This window comes from Protopterus annectens, chromosome 2.part1 (genome assembly GCF_019279795.1).
Source record: "Protopterus annectens isolate FY-2018-M chromosome 2.part1, PAN1.0, whole genome shotgun sequence".
NCBI classification, from domain to species: Eukaryota; Metazoa; Chordata; order Ceratodontiformes; family Protopteridae; genus Protopterus; species Protopterus annectens.
Window position 1 is genome coordinate 658893274 of NC_056729.1, and position 13426 is coordinate 658906699.

The following is a 13426-nucleotide window of genomic DNA, read 5'->3' on the forward strand; positions in this document are numbered from 1 at the left end:
CAGGTTTAAAATAAAACCATTTCTATCAAAGGTTTATTAAAATATAAATTGTTATAAACACATTAAGATCAGTTTTAATTGTTTAGGTTTGTCATTACATGTACTTGTGTGTGTTATAAATTATTTGATGAAATATTTTTATTATTATTATTTGTTATATTACTAATGCTTTAAATAATTTGTGTGGTCTTAATTGGAGTGTGATGTCATTGGTTTGTTAGTATTTAACTAGCTGGATGTTAAAATGGTGTATTTCTAATGAAGTTTCAATAGTAAAGGAATGAAAGTGCTAATATTGACTCCTGTGTTTCGTGTGGACTACGAACATACAGTGCTCTGTGTATTGTTTATTCGGTATTTTGTTTGCTTCAGGTTTATTTTTCATTCTCATAAAGAAGGTGGTTTGAATTAAATGAGTATCAAGTCGTACACTTAACATCTATGCATTTATTTTGAGAAATGAGAAAAGTAAAGGAAGAGCAAAAGAAATGATAGGTAAGGTGCTATGAAAAGTATAAAAATGTCTGTGAATAAAACAATGTAAAGAAACAAAATAAAAGACAGGATGGAAACAAAGAATAGTGGAATAAAATGAAATTATAGAAGTTAAAGTAACTCTTGTTGGTGGGAACAGAAAAATAACTGGTATAATATAATTTTGGAAAATAATTGGGTCTATATAACTTCGATGAAATGGCAGAAGTTCGAACACCATATGTTGGTACTTCTAACCTCGAAGTGCAAAACCATCGAAGGCTTAGAACAGGGATTTTTCCCAAGGAAAAAAAATTGCTGTTCCAAGAAACACACACAGAACACAAGCACACCAAAAAAACAGCAATCCACACACATACACTTAAAATCCTACATCTAACCCTACAATAAACTGTACATACACTACTATCTATCCACTTACCTTAGCCCAAACCATAACCCTAAAGTCCATCACTATCGTACACTCAACTGACCCGCGCCCTAACCCTAACTCACTTATTCCCGCCCTAACCCTAAAGTCTGTCACTATCGCACACCCACCTCACCTGCACTCTAACCCTAACTCATCTAACCTGCGCCCTAACCTTAACGTCCACACAATCGCACACTTATCTGAACCTGACCCATAACTTTCCACCACAGTGCTGAAAATCGCGAAGCCACAGAAACGGCCCACCAAATTATTTCCCTGGGAAAGAATTTGGTGTTCCGCAGCTTCGCGATAATCAGTTTTCGAACTTCACAGTTCGAACATATGGTGTTCGAACTGCTGAAGTTTCGACAAACTGATAACAACCCTAATAATTTTGGTGTACCCACTGAAGAAATTAAAGGAAAAAAAATAAAAATAAAAGACAAAAATTTTTTTTTAAAGCAGAGTAGAGAATTTTACTAGCAAAGTTACACATAAACAGGCATATGAAATTAAGGTAATGGAAGAAAGAAAACTTAATGGTTGTAATGAAGAAGAAACAACAATATACTGTTTTTGATTGAAAAAAGAATAATCAAATTGAAAAAAGTTTAAAAATTGAATATCGATGTGAAGAATGTAAATACATTAGTATGAATATGATAGCAAAAAAGTGTAGAAGCAGTGCTGAAAAAAAAAACAGTAAGTCCAGGCGAAATAGCACAAAAAGGAGTACTCAATATCTGAAGCTCTAGGACAACCACTCTCTTTATTGAAGAACACTGCAAACATATAAATGCTTAACTAATATCACTGTCTTTTTGTCTTTCACTGAGTAAAGACTTCATCAGATGTAACCCAAACTCATCACAACCTCATTTAAATAGTCCAAGTTCATTAATTAAGATTAATTAACAAGTTAAAATCAATTAACAAGTTAAAGTAAATATAAAATGTAGTTGCTTTCCTCAGCGATCACCACTAAATATATATTAAAAACACAGTTCCTTTTTCATTTTCATTATATACATTTGTAAGTAAATGTCAAACATTTAAATACAAGTAGAAAATTAATAAATAGTGAATAAAAATAAATAAAATAATCTATATGCATATTCACAACTGTCATCTCCTTCTGTATTAACAAAATAAGACAATGCCACCATTTACTGGTACAGAACATAATTACAGAATGGTAAAAACACTTAAATAAACACCTAATATAAAACAATAAATTAAATGGGAAAACTGTAACCAAGTACATATAGTCTAAATGAAAACATTCTAACTTTTATGTGTATATAAAACCTTTTATTAGTGCTTGTGAAGTCTTGATGGCTATAATTTAGCTGCTCTTAATTTTAATAGGGGTATAATGGAAATGTTCTCATTCAATCCAGGAGGGATGTGTGCCTGCAATGTCACTTGCCACCAAAATTCCTTATATTCAATTTTCTCCTCTCATAGGCCCCCTATAATGTCACACTTTACATCTTCCAGCACAAAGAACAAGAATTTGGCCTTTGGACACACCTCTGAATGTTTAAATAGGGCAGCTCAAAAGAAGAATTTATAAGCACTATTAGGATATTCAAATCAAAAAAGAGAATAATGCCCTATTTAAATGGAACTGTTGCAGTGACCATGGAGGATTTTGCAATGGATGAAAATGCTGTTTATCTGGAGAATGGTGACACAGAAGTCATGATTACGGCATCAGGAGGTATGGCAACATCAGTATCAATGTCAATGATGAAGATAATGAGGAAAGAGAAGGTGAGGTGATACAGTGGAGTGTGGCAGTTGAGAGGCTGTTTGGAGCTGAAACAGTAGAAAAGACAATGAGAGAGATGAAGAAGGAGCATATCCAGCAAGTGGAGTTGCTGGCTTTAAGGGTATGCTCTGTATGAGGGCCACAAGCAGTGTAGAAAAAGAAAAAGCAAATGAACAGAATGAAGAAGGAAGACTGGAATTTAAAAATGATATATGGTTCGATTCTCGGCTGGAGCACCTTCTGTGTGGAGTCTGCATGTCTTCCCCATGGTCAAGTGAATTTAAAGGCATGCAGATAGGTGCGAGCGTGTGTGGGTGTGCCTTCTTTGAAGGTTGGGCACCAGGCTGGTAACTCAACACTGTAACAATTCACTGCCAATCATTAGCGGATCGGAGTTGAAATGTCCACTGAGAGGTATATAATTTTGACAGTATTATTTCAACAGTGGGATGTAAAGTGACAGACAGTAGAGAGCCCTGACACATTTAGGGACCGAATCATTTTGTGTAACAAATTTAGAGATGAAGGGGTTTTATCAAAAAATTCATATGATATACCTGGCAGCAAGAAATAAGGAGGGGGAATTAATGGTGAGCCAAAAATTCAGGTGATGAAGTCTATATAGGGACAAGATAAGGAAAAGAAAAGGAAAACAAAAGATGGGATAAAAAGGTATAAAACTTGAAGTTTAGTATTATTGTGATGTTATATGTAAATAGCATAAAGAATGATGTGAAAAGAATGGTAGAGTTTGAGTGGTGTAAAATTGATGTGGATGTAAAAAAGAAAATTCTGAATTGATGTCTGAAACAGTGTGAACAGTGCGGAAGAATGCATGTTGTTGGATTCCACTACTTGTCAAAATTATGTGAAAATATGACACTTGTAATACCAGTCAGGTGTTGGCAAGTGACTTAAGGGGAAAAAATTAAGATAGTAAGATGAATTGTTTGCATGCATATGCGAATGATGTGGAAAGAAAAAATATGTTTTAAAAGATAAAAAATATAATAATCAACTTTTGTTATTATATTAGGCAACTTTAATTGCAATTTAAGGAAATAAAAGACAAAGTAACACATGATATTAAAATTATGAAAGAAGAAATGAGAGATGGCACATTAGTGTCAGGAAAAGAATGAAAATTTGCCTACAAGAAAGGGAATCTAAGGATATAGGTTGTGTAATAAAAGCAGAAAATGTGAGAGAAATTAAAGGAGGAAATAAAGAAGCATCTTTTCTGCTAATAGAGCAATATGGACTTTTATGGGAAAATGAAGAAATGCTAAAGGAATAAAGGGATAAAAATGAATGGGAAATAAGTTTAATATGGAATATTTACAACAAATAAAGGAGAACATTATGGAGATATATCTAACAATGAAACCATTTTAAAATAGTATAAAATACCGGTGGTTGCTATATAAAGAAAAATGCAAAATATATTCAAATTGAGAGAACTGAGATAAAAAAAAAACAAATATGAGTGACAAAAGGAAAACTTGAGAAATTATTAGAAGTGGTAATTAGAAATTATGAAGCAAAATAATATAAAATTACGAGTATAAATAAGTTGAAAAATGTTGTTTAGACAAAAATTTGTAAAGAATAAAAGAAGAAGTGTTATCCTTATTTGTTAAAAATGAAATATAATGAAAGGAAAATGAAAGTCAAAAAATGAAGATGGAGAATTAAAATATAAAACTAGATTATTAGTGTTCTGCAGGAATGTGTAAGACATATGTATGAGAAGAATCAGATGGAAAGAGGAATTTGCAAAGTGAAAAAAATAAGAAAACAGATAGTGCAAAAGCTAGAAAAAGAAATTTCAAGAATGGAATTAGAAGTGATAAATGAGGGGAATAAAGAATCTGCACATGGACCAACTGGTTTGTGGTATACTTTTTATAAGGAAATTACAGAGACAGAGAAAGAGGGATTTTTGAAAGTAATGAATTAATGGGTGGATGAAGGGATTAAAAATGAAGAAATCCATAAAAGCATCATGAAGTTTATATGGTAAAGGGAAAAAAAGAAGGCATAAAAATTGGAGGCCATTAATATTGGGTAATACAGATTATGAACATTTTACAAAAATTATTCAGGTAAGAATAATCGATGTTTAGGATGAAGTGGTAACTGAGGGTGTATATGGTGTAAGGAAAAGAAATGTGAGATACTTGTGATAATAAAAGAGGTATAGTAAATGTAGGAAATGGGAAAGGTGAAGGAAGAATTGTTTCCTGTGAGATGACAAAAGCCTTTGCAGTATAAATCATAAAGAACCGTGAAATATTTTAAAAGAGTATGGTATAGCAAAGTAGATGTTAACAATTACTTAGTGAATTTATGAAGTATTATTGGTATCAGTTATGATGAATGGTTGGTTAGGAGAAAAGACAGAAAGGGGAATGGGACAAGATTATCAAAAGTGTATGTAGGTATTTAGGGTGGTGATTAATTTATTCATAATAACTTGTGTGAATACCTTAAAAGAAGCAAGATTGAACATAATGATTGAATAGAACTGCCATTATTTTTTCTTATACAGATGATTTAGTTTTAATATAAAAATAATAGTAAAGTATGGGTGCAAGAGGGAATTATAAAATCAAATGTATTGTTGGCAAAAGTAATAAAACATGAATTATTTGGTGAACTAGTGTAGACTGGGGGAATTTATCTTATAAGAATTTAAATTAGTATTATTAGATGAGAGATCTGGAAAGCACCAAGCTGTGATAGAAATCAGTTGAGAGAATTGCTGAAAAAATAAGAAAATTGACAAAGTGGTGGAAGGTATTCTGCTTATCGTTAAAAAATATGATATATATGTTAAATACATATGTTTTTCAGGAAAGTTGCTTACTTAGGTAGTGTATATATGTTTCTGAGCTGTATGGAAAAAATAATTATTAGAATTTTTGCTTCTTCTTATGGTTCACGATTAAATCTAGTAAAAAAGTGGAACAGTATATAATGAGAAAAAAACATGGGGTGGGGGCTTAATTTAATAAATCCTATTTTTGTTTGGCTTCAATGCACTTATTTTAGATATTAAAATGGTGCATGAAAAAGAATGCAGTAATAGGTATGTTATGTAAAAATATGACTGTATGAAAAGAAATAATGTACAAGAAATTAAAAGAATACAAGAATGTAACAATATGGAAGGTAAAGCATATGAAAAGCAGATAAAGAAATGGGAAATTGGATTTAGTAACATTAAAACAGATAGGAAACTTTGGAAGCAAAAATAATAAAATAAAAATAAACATTTTTGTCCATGGGAAAATATAGGTATAATGTCAGTCAGTCCTACAATAACAAAAAAAGAAAATAGATTTGTGATGTTTATGTTGGATGAACTTTTTTGAAAAGGAAGTATGACATATAAGGTATTTAAAGAAAGGATTTTTAACATATGTAAAGGCAAAGAAACATCAGAATACTGTTTTTTTAGGCTGTAAAAAACAGTGAGAGTTTTTGGAATGTTTTTAAAAAGACGTATAAATGGAAAAATTGGGAATATGGACATGAAAATAATATTACTTGGAAATAGAAAGATAGGCTAAGACAGATATAGATAAATGAGATACAGTTTTATTTATGACAAAATGGTGGGTCTGGAAAGAAGAAGTGGAGAGTTACCATATAATAAAAAAGACCACAAAAGCATGATGTTGGAAATACATATATGGCTGGGGCTGAATGAGTGGGGAGTATAATCAGTGAAGAATTGAAGAATATTAAGGTGTATAAAATGAGAAAGTGTATGCTTTAATATAAAAAAGTATAACTATTAGGCAGAATATGTGGAAAGGAAGCAACCCTGACTTTTTTGATAAGTGCAGTGGGATCTTTTACATACAACTGAGCTGCTACTCACTCAAGAAGAAAGGACTTCAAGCTCATATGAGGAACAGCACACTTAGGAGTCCAGCAGCTGCTAATGGTACATTTCAAGGTCAGCAATGGAAAAGTTTCCTAATCACTCGGTATAGGAAAGGAACTCACAACCCTCTGATTTTCCAGAAACAAAGTCAAGTGCACCCCCTGTTGATCTACTGACACTGATTGCAAACCCATTTGCCTTGAAAACTTTTCCTTCATCCCTTGATTCTTCTTAAATATCCTTTTACTATATTTGCTTTTTAAGAAATCTTCTTTCTGAAAACCATTTTATATCCCTCTTCTAATAATTTCATGTATACCTGTAGTTTTAACTTATTTTCTCTTTTCATTCTGTGCCTATATTCTATTACTGTTTTCTATTTCATAATTTAACAACAATTATCTCAAGATCTTTTGAATTTCCTGAAAGAGTTCTACTCTATCCATGGTCTTTTGATTGATTTTTACATCCCATTCCTTACCTTTATACAGTTTTTCTACTTATAGAGCCACATGGTCCGTGGAGAAAAAAAAAGTATTTTTGGTTTTATGTGTTTCCATCATAAATGGTCAAGCAAATTGTAAATTAAATAAAATCAGTTTTTGTACCTACATTTCTCCAGCTCCCTACTGAATTTTCAAGACTCATTAGCATTCTCTACCAATAATACCTTATAATTACAAAATGCAGAAAGCTTTACTTGCAAGGGTATTTCTTGATTTGCTTTTGAATGTAGAGGTTCACAAACTACCGTGACTGATTTCTGTTCAACCACAAAGTCATTTACATTTTTCCTATCTTACACAAATTCCATCTTTGCCCTTTACTTATTATGAATACTATGTTTCCCAGGCAAGGATAATAGGTGTCAGTGTCCCTTCTTAGGATTAACTCAGGATCTTGGATTGAGTAACTAACTTACTCAGAGTCACACAGTAAGCTAATGAAAATAAAAGGAACCAAACTATGTACTCTTGATTACAGAAAGCAGCTCATTAGAAGCTTGGAGCTTTAATCTTCAGTGTTAACTGCCAGGCATCACAAACAGTTTTCCTTACCTGGATAAAAACTTACTTGTTATTTCTTTATTGTTTTCTACCAGCCTTAGAACTTATATTTCACAACTATCAGCATTTTGATGTACCCTGCTCATATATACCTCACCATCCCTAACATGGTTTTTAGCTTTTGCTTTAAATGGCAATAATTTATCTTTAAAGTGCCAGGTCTTTACCTATATTTATTTTCAATGTTCTCTTTTTTCTGTACATTCACTCAACAACTGCTCTTGAGAGTATTGATGTAATAATGTCCCTGTTGTTGTCTGACAGCTGTCTGAGGACCATTTTTTCATCATAAGATAAATTAAAAAAATTAAAAAACTTTGGTTTAGAGACATTTCTTTCTTAAATCTTCTTCAGAGATAGTATGAAAAACTCGTAATGTTTTATGAAGAGTGGGGTTAAAAGTGCTTCTCATTGTAATATTTTTTTTTCTTATTCCCAAAATGGGGTATGTCATGCAATGAAAACATTAAGTTCAATTTTTGTATATATAATTTTAAGTCGATCAAGACTTTGGTCAAATCAGCTGTCTGTGTAGAAATATAAGAAAGCCCAATGGACAGAATGGATATGTGATCACTATTTAATGTCACATAACTTAAATGTATAATATAATTGGTTCCCATCAGTTCTTCTGTTTTCCTCTTCTTTTACCCTTTCATCTGTAATTATGTGAAGATGATCACAGAACTTCTCATAGATGATTCCTGTTATAAAGTGACAACAGTTATAACTATTCATAGAATGATTTCTTACATTGATATGATTTTATTTTCTGTATTAATCCAAGGGGAGATAGACCGTGACCTGTATACCTTTTTACAAGTTGACCATTTGGAAATGGCTAGGTTGTTTGGCATCCCCAAAATCCACAAAGACAGGGAGAAGCCACCTTTTAGACCTGTTGTAGTGGTGGATCATTACAAGATCATAGAATCATAGGAGGTTACTAGGCTAACAGACCTAGACCATTTTTCAGCCTAGCTATTCATGTCCTAAATTAACCAGTTATCAATGCCCATGAGCTACAACAGATTTAGTATATGTCATTGACTTAGGGAATCTACAAACTGCTCCTGTCCATAAAGGCCACAGGCGGGAAGCCAGGAGTGAATTTGCAATTTCTTATCCATTGGTTCAAATTGTATTTGATAAGCTCTGTTTAACATGATTGGGGAGTCTGTTCCAGAAAAGGGGTAATCTCTGACACACATACCTATCTCTCTAACATGTTTTGTTTATGTCACGGACAAGGTTTAGATCCTTGGATCAGATAATTCTAGCGCTGCTTGTTTTATGAATGTGTAACAGATCCATCAAGGCTGGATCAGAGAATGCCTTGTAGGTTAGGCATATATTGCAACTCAGAAGTCTGTAGAAGACCAAGTATAGGGACAGAGCTTTGAGGCAAGCTGCATAGGACATATTAGTTACTCCCTGTAGTCTTTTAGTGCGGAATCTCTATGGCCATTCCAGTTGTTGCAAATGCCTTGTCAAGTACATGCTGAAGGGTGCATTGTACTCAATCACTGGTCTAATGAGATCTGAGTAAAGTGGGACTATAATCTTCTTAAATCTGGATTCCACGCCCTTACTTATAAATTACACCATGTAAAAGGATTTTCTCATTACCGTAGACACATGATGATCAATGTTTAGGTTACTGTCAACTTTAGTTCCCGATTCACTTACCACTTGATCTACTGTTAGGGGAGTGTTTCAATGCTGTAATTTGCAGGGGTGGTCATCTTACCAAAGAGTATAATTATGTATTTTTGCATTGCATTTTAGGTCATGGTTCTAGCACCAGTTACTTTTCTGTGTCAGACATTCCTGGAGATATCTACATCTTTCAGGGATTCAGTGATTGCACTCATCTTGCAGTCATCAGCGTATTTGGTCAGCCAAAGGCCTTCTACCTTTGCCTTGACTTCAGAGAAGTACATTCCAAACAGGCGGTGTCCCAGTACCAAGCCTTGTGGGCCACCACTAGTAACAGGCTTCTTAGTGGAGGTAGATTCCCCTGTCCTAACTTCATGTGTCCTATCTCTGAGACATTTTGCTATCCATTGTGTGATATAGGGATTAATGCCAAAATGTGTGAGTTCATCTATACTATCTAAGAGAGGTACTGTATCAAATGACTTTGCCAGGTTAAGGTAGGCAGTACATACTATTTTTCCCTCATCCATGACTTTAATGATCTTCTCAAAGTAGTCCACCAAGCTTAGTAGGCATGACCTGCCCTTGATGAAACCAAACTGATATAGGTCCAATGTTTGAAGATTTCCTATGTCTTTGTTTGCCAGGTCCACAATAATTCTTTCCATGGCCTTGATTATAAGACCAGTCAAACTTAGGGGTCTGTAGTTCCCTGGGCCTGTTGATGGTCTGACTTTTTGTAGAGGGATGACAGTTGCAGTCACCCATTCCCAAAACATGAAGCCTGTCTGGAAGCTGTAGTTGAACAGACATTCTAGTAGGCCTGACAGGTCATTTTTTAACTATTTAAGAGGCATCCTGGAATATTATCAGGACCCATTAATGCAGTGTTTTTTTTTTTGCTCTGGACAGTGCAGTGAAGACCTGTACTTTAGTGATAGTTGGGGGGAAATGAGTTTCCTGAGAGTGAAAGGGGATGAAATTGGAGCTAAATTTATTAGTCATCAAATTTGCTATATCTCCCCAGTTTTTTATAAGAAGTTCCATTTACTAATAGTTCAACATATTGGTGAGTGTTCCCTTTAAGACTGTGGACATAACTGAAAAATATCTTATGGCTATCCTTAGACTGGGAGTTTATTTTTGCCTCAAAGTTGGCTTTTGTGGGCTTGATTAGTCCACTGGGTTGCTTGTTAAGACAGATGAGGGAGTTTTTTGTGTTTTGGGCATAACCCTTCCTATTATTGGACAGGATTTTCTTTCTTTTGTTGTATAACCTATTTATATTAAGGGTCTACCAGGAGGGCTTGTTTTTGGAGTTTGTCCTAAGTTGATTTCGGTTTGAAACTGCTGTTTTATGCAGTTATTTATATGCTTTTAGAGTGTTATTGTAAACATTTCTGCATAGGCCACTGTGTTTTCTGAATTTGGTGGGGCTTGGAATTTAGCTATGCCTTCACTTAATAGGAGGTAGTTAGCCATGGAAAAGTTCTTAAATGTTCTGGGGTTTGCTGGGAGTACAGTCAAGGGTTACTGCTTTGTGATCTGATCTGATCAGTGAGAACATCACAGAAGTGGGAGTACAATGTTCCGTTATATTTGTGAGTTCCAGATCCAGGATATTTGCACACATAATAGATATGCAAACTAGCTGTTCCAGGGTGTTTTTTGACAAAACCCAGGAATCTTTGACCCTGAATGTTAGTGGTTATGTAAATATCCCAGTTTATGGTGGAATAGTTGAAATTACAAATGAAAACTGTGTTGGGCTAAATTGTGACTGACTCCAGTATATTCACTTACATGGCATGGTAATCCTGGGTCATAGATGAAGACCTATAGCAAGCAAAGATATGGTGTAGGACTTTACCTAAGGTTAGCTGGACATTGAGTAGCTAAAAGCATGTCATATTGTTTGACCAGTCTTGAGGTGTGCTTACGTTTTATGCAGATAGATAGACCTTCACCTCCTGTCCCTTCTTGTGCAGCAGCTGGTCTAAATGTGTGGAAGGCATTATCTAATGGAAGGCATTATAGCCTTGTACTTCCAGGGTACCTTCCTTGGCTTTAAACCTTATTTTAGTAACTGCACAGATGTCAACACTTTCCAGGTTGAGGAGTGCTTACAGGGAGTGGAGCTTCTTGTTAAGATTGTGATGTTTTGAGGTAGTGCCATCTGTGCCAGGGAGAGCAGGGCAACACATGTGTACATATGAGCACAGCTAGCTGGAGCTGTGTAAAGAATGCCATGCCACCTGACTACCACACTGACCTGCACAGACACTGGAGACGATGAAGACTATTTCTATATTTTTTGAACTATCTATATGTTTGGCTTATGTACTCAACTCAGTGGTTTAAAAATCTGAGTTTTATTTGAAGAACTCCTGGCACCTTCTTGAATTGCTAAGTGATGTTAAAGATTGTTACACAAACAGTTTTTTTCTTTCTATTGACATGGTATCTTTATATTTGAGTACTGATCAAGTTATAGGGATAGAGTTCATCATAGAATAGTTATCTAATTTTACTACTTTTGAAAATGAATTAATTAATACTGTGTGTGTACTTTTAGAGGTTATGTTAGATACTATTTTTTTTACATGTTGGAGAAAGTATTTTAAGTAAAAATCAGGAGTAGCTATGGGAGCCAGGGTAGCTCCTGTTATTGCTAATCTTCTGATGATATGGTGGGAACAGAATTTTTAAAACCCCATAATTTATATAATTAAGTCATTTTATATGCATTTTATTGACAATTTGTTTATTTTCTGAAGAGGAACAAATTATGATTTTTTTTAACTTGTTTAATGATTTGAATACCAGCACTTCTTTTTTAAGATTCATAGTCAGTGACATTGGGAAGGGCATCAACTTTTTGGATATTTTGATTTCACTTGATGAAAACAGTGGCAAGCTAATATGTAAGATCTTTAGGAATAAAGATTTCCTTAATACATATACTTGCACAGAAAAAGTCGATACCTGTTACATATGAAAAGGGGTGCAATACAAGGTCAGTTTATTAGACTCAGTAGGCTAACTAGTGAAGATCCTTAAAGATGAATATTGAAAGACACTTTTCCAAAACAGATGTTATGATGAGAGCTTACTGTCTGACATTATTCAAGAAGTTATCACATTAAGACAAAATAAAGCTATACCTATTTTAAATAAAAATAGTATAGATGAAACACATGAAGTAGTTCTAAAAGTTGATGCTTATACACTGATTCTGAGATATGGGGGTAGGTTCCCACTTCCCATCCCTTTGGATTTGATCTGGATTAGAAATATCTTGAAAGACAATTGGAAAATCATACTTGTTAAAAGTGAAATGGCCAATATCATAGGAATACAACCAAAATGTACTTATAAAAAGAGCAAACATGAGATATTTTTTGCAAAAATCCAATTCTTCATCTTTAGCATCTACATTCAATTGGGGTACATTTATACTTAGAATCTGCCAATAAGGTTATTACAGCAAAAGAGATGGTCTAATTGTAATTCTTGTAGAGTTGTTTATCTCGCAATGTGTGATTCGTACTCTTGTTTTTATATAGCAAAACTATTAGGAAGTTAGTAAAAAGAATTTATGAGCACATCACAGTGATTAAAAATAAAGATTTTAACAACTCCCTAGCAAAACATGCCAATATGTACACTGACTTTAAAAAGTTTTTATTTCTTGTCATAGACAAGGTCAATATGGGCAATTTTGCAGGGAATGTTAATGTATTTTGGAGTGCTGGAAAGCTGAATGGCAAATTAGATAAGCAGCAGACAAGAAACCTGAACTAAATGAAACTATAAATTTAAAGTGCTCTTATTAGCACAAAAATTATCATTAGGATATGTTTACATTAAAAATGATATTTATTCATTTATTTGTATATTTGTAATTTACTGTGATTTATGAAATGGTTTTAGAAGGTTTTGTATTGCACTGTTTTTAAATTAGTTGTATGTTTAATTGCCTTTCATCAGGGACTGGTCATTTAAACCATGTAATACATCGACTTGAATTTTAAATAGTGTTAATTTTTGATATTAAGAAGTTCTTGTAGATTAATGGACGAAAGCAGTTAAAAAGTTTAACGGAGCCTTCAGTGTGTGTTCAT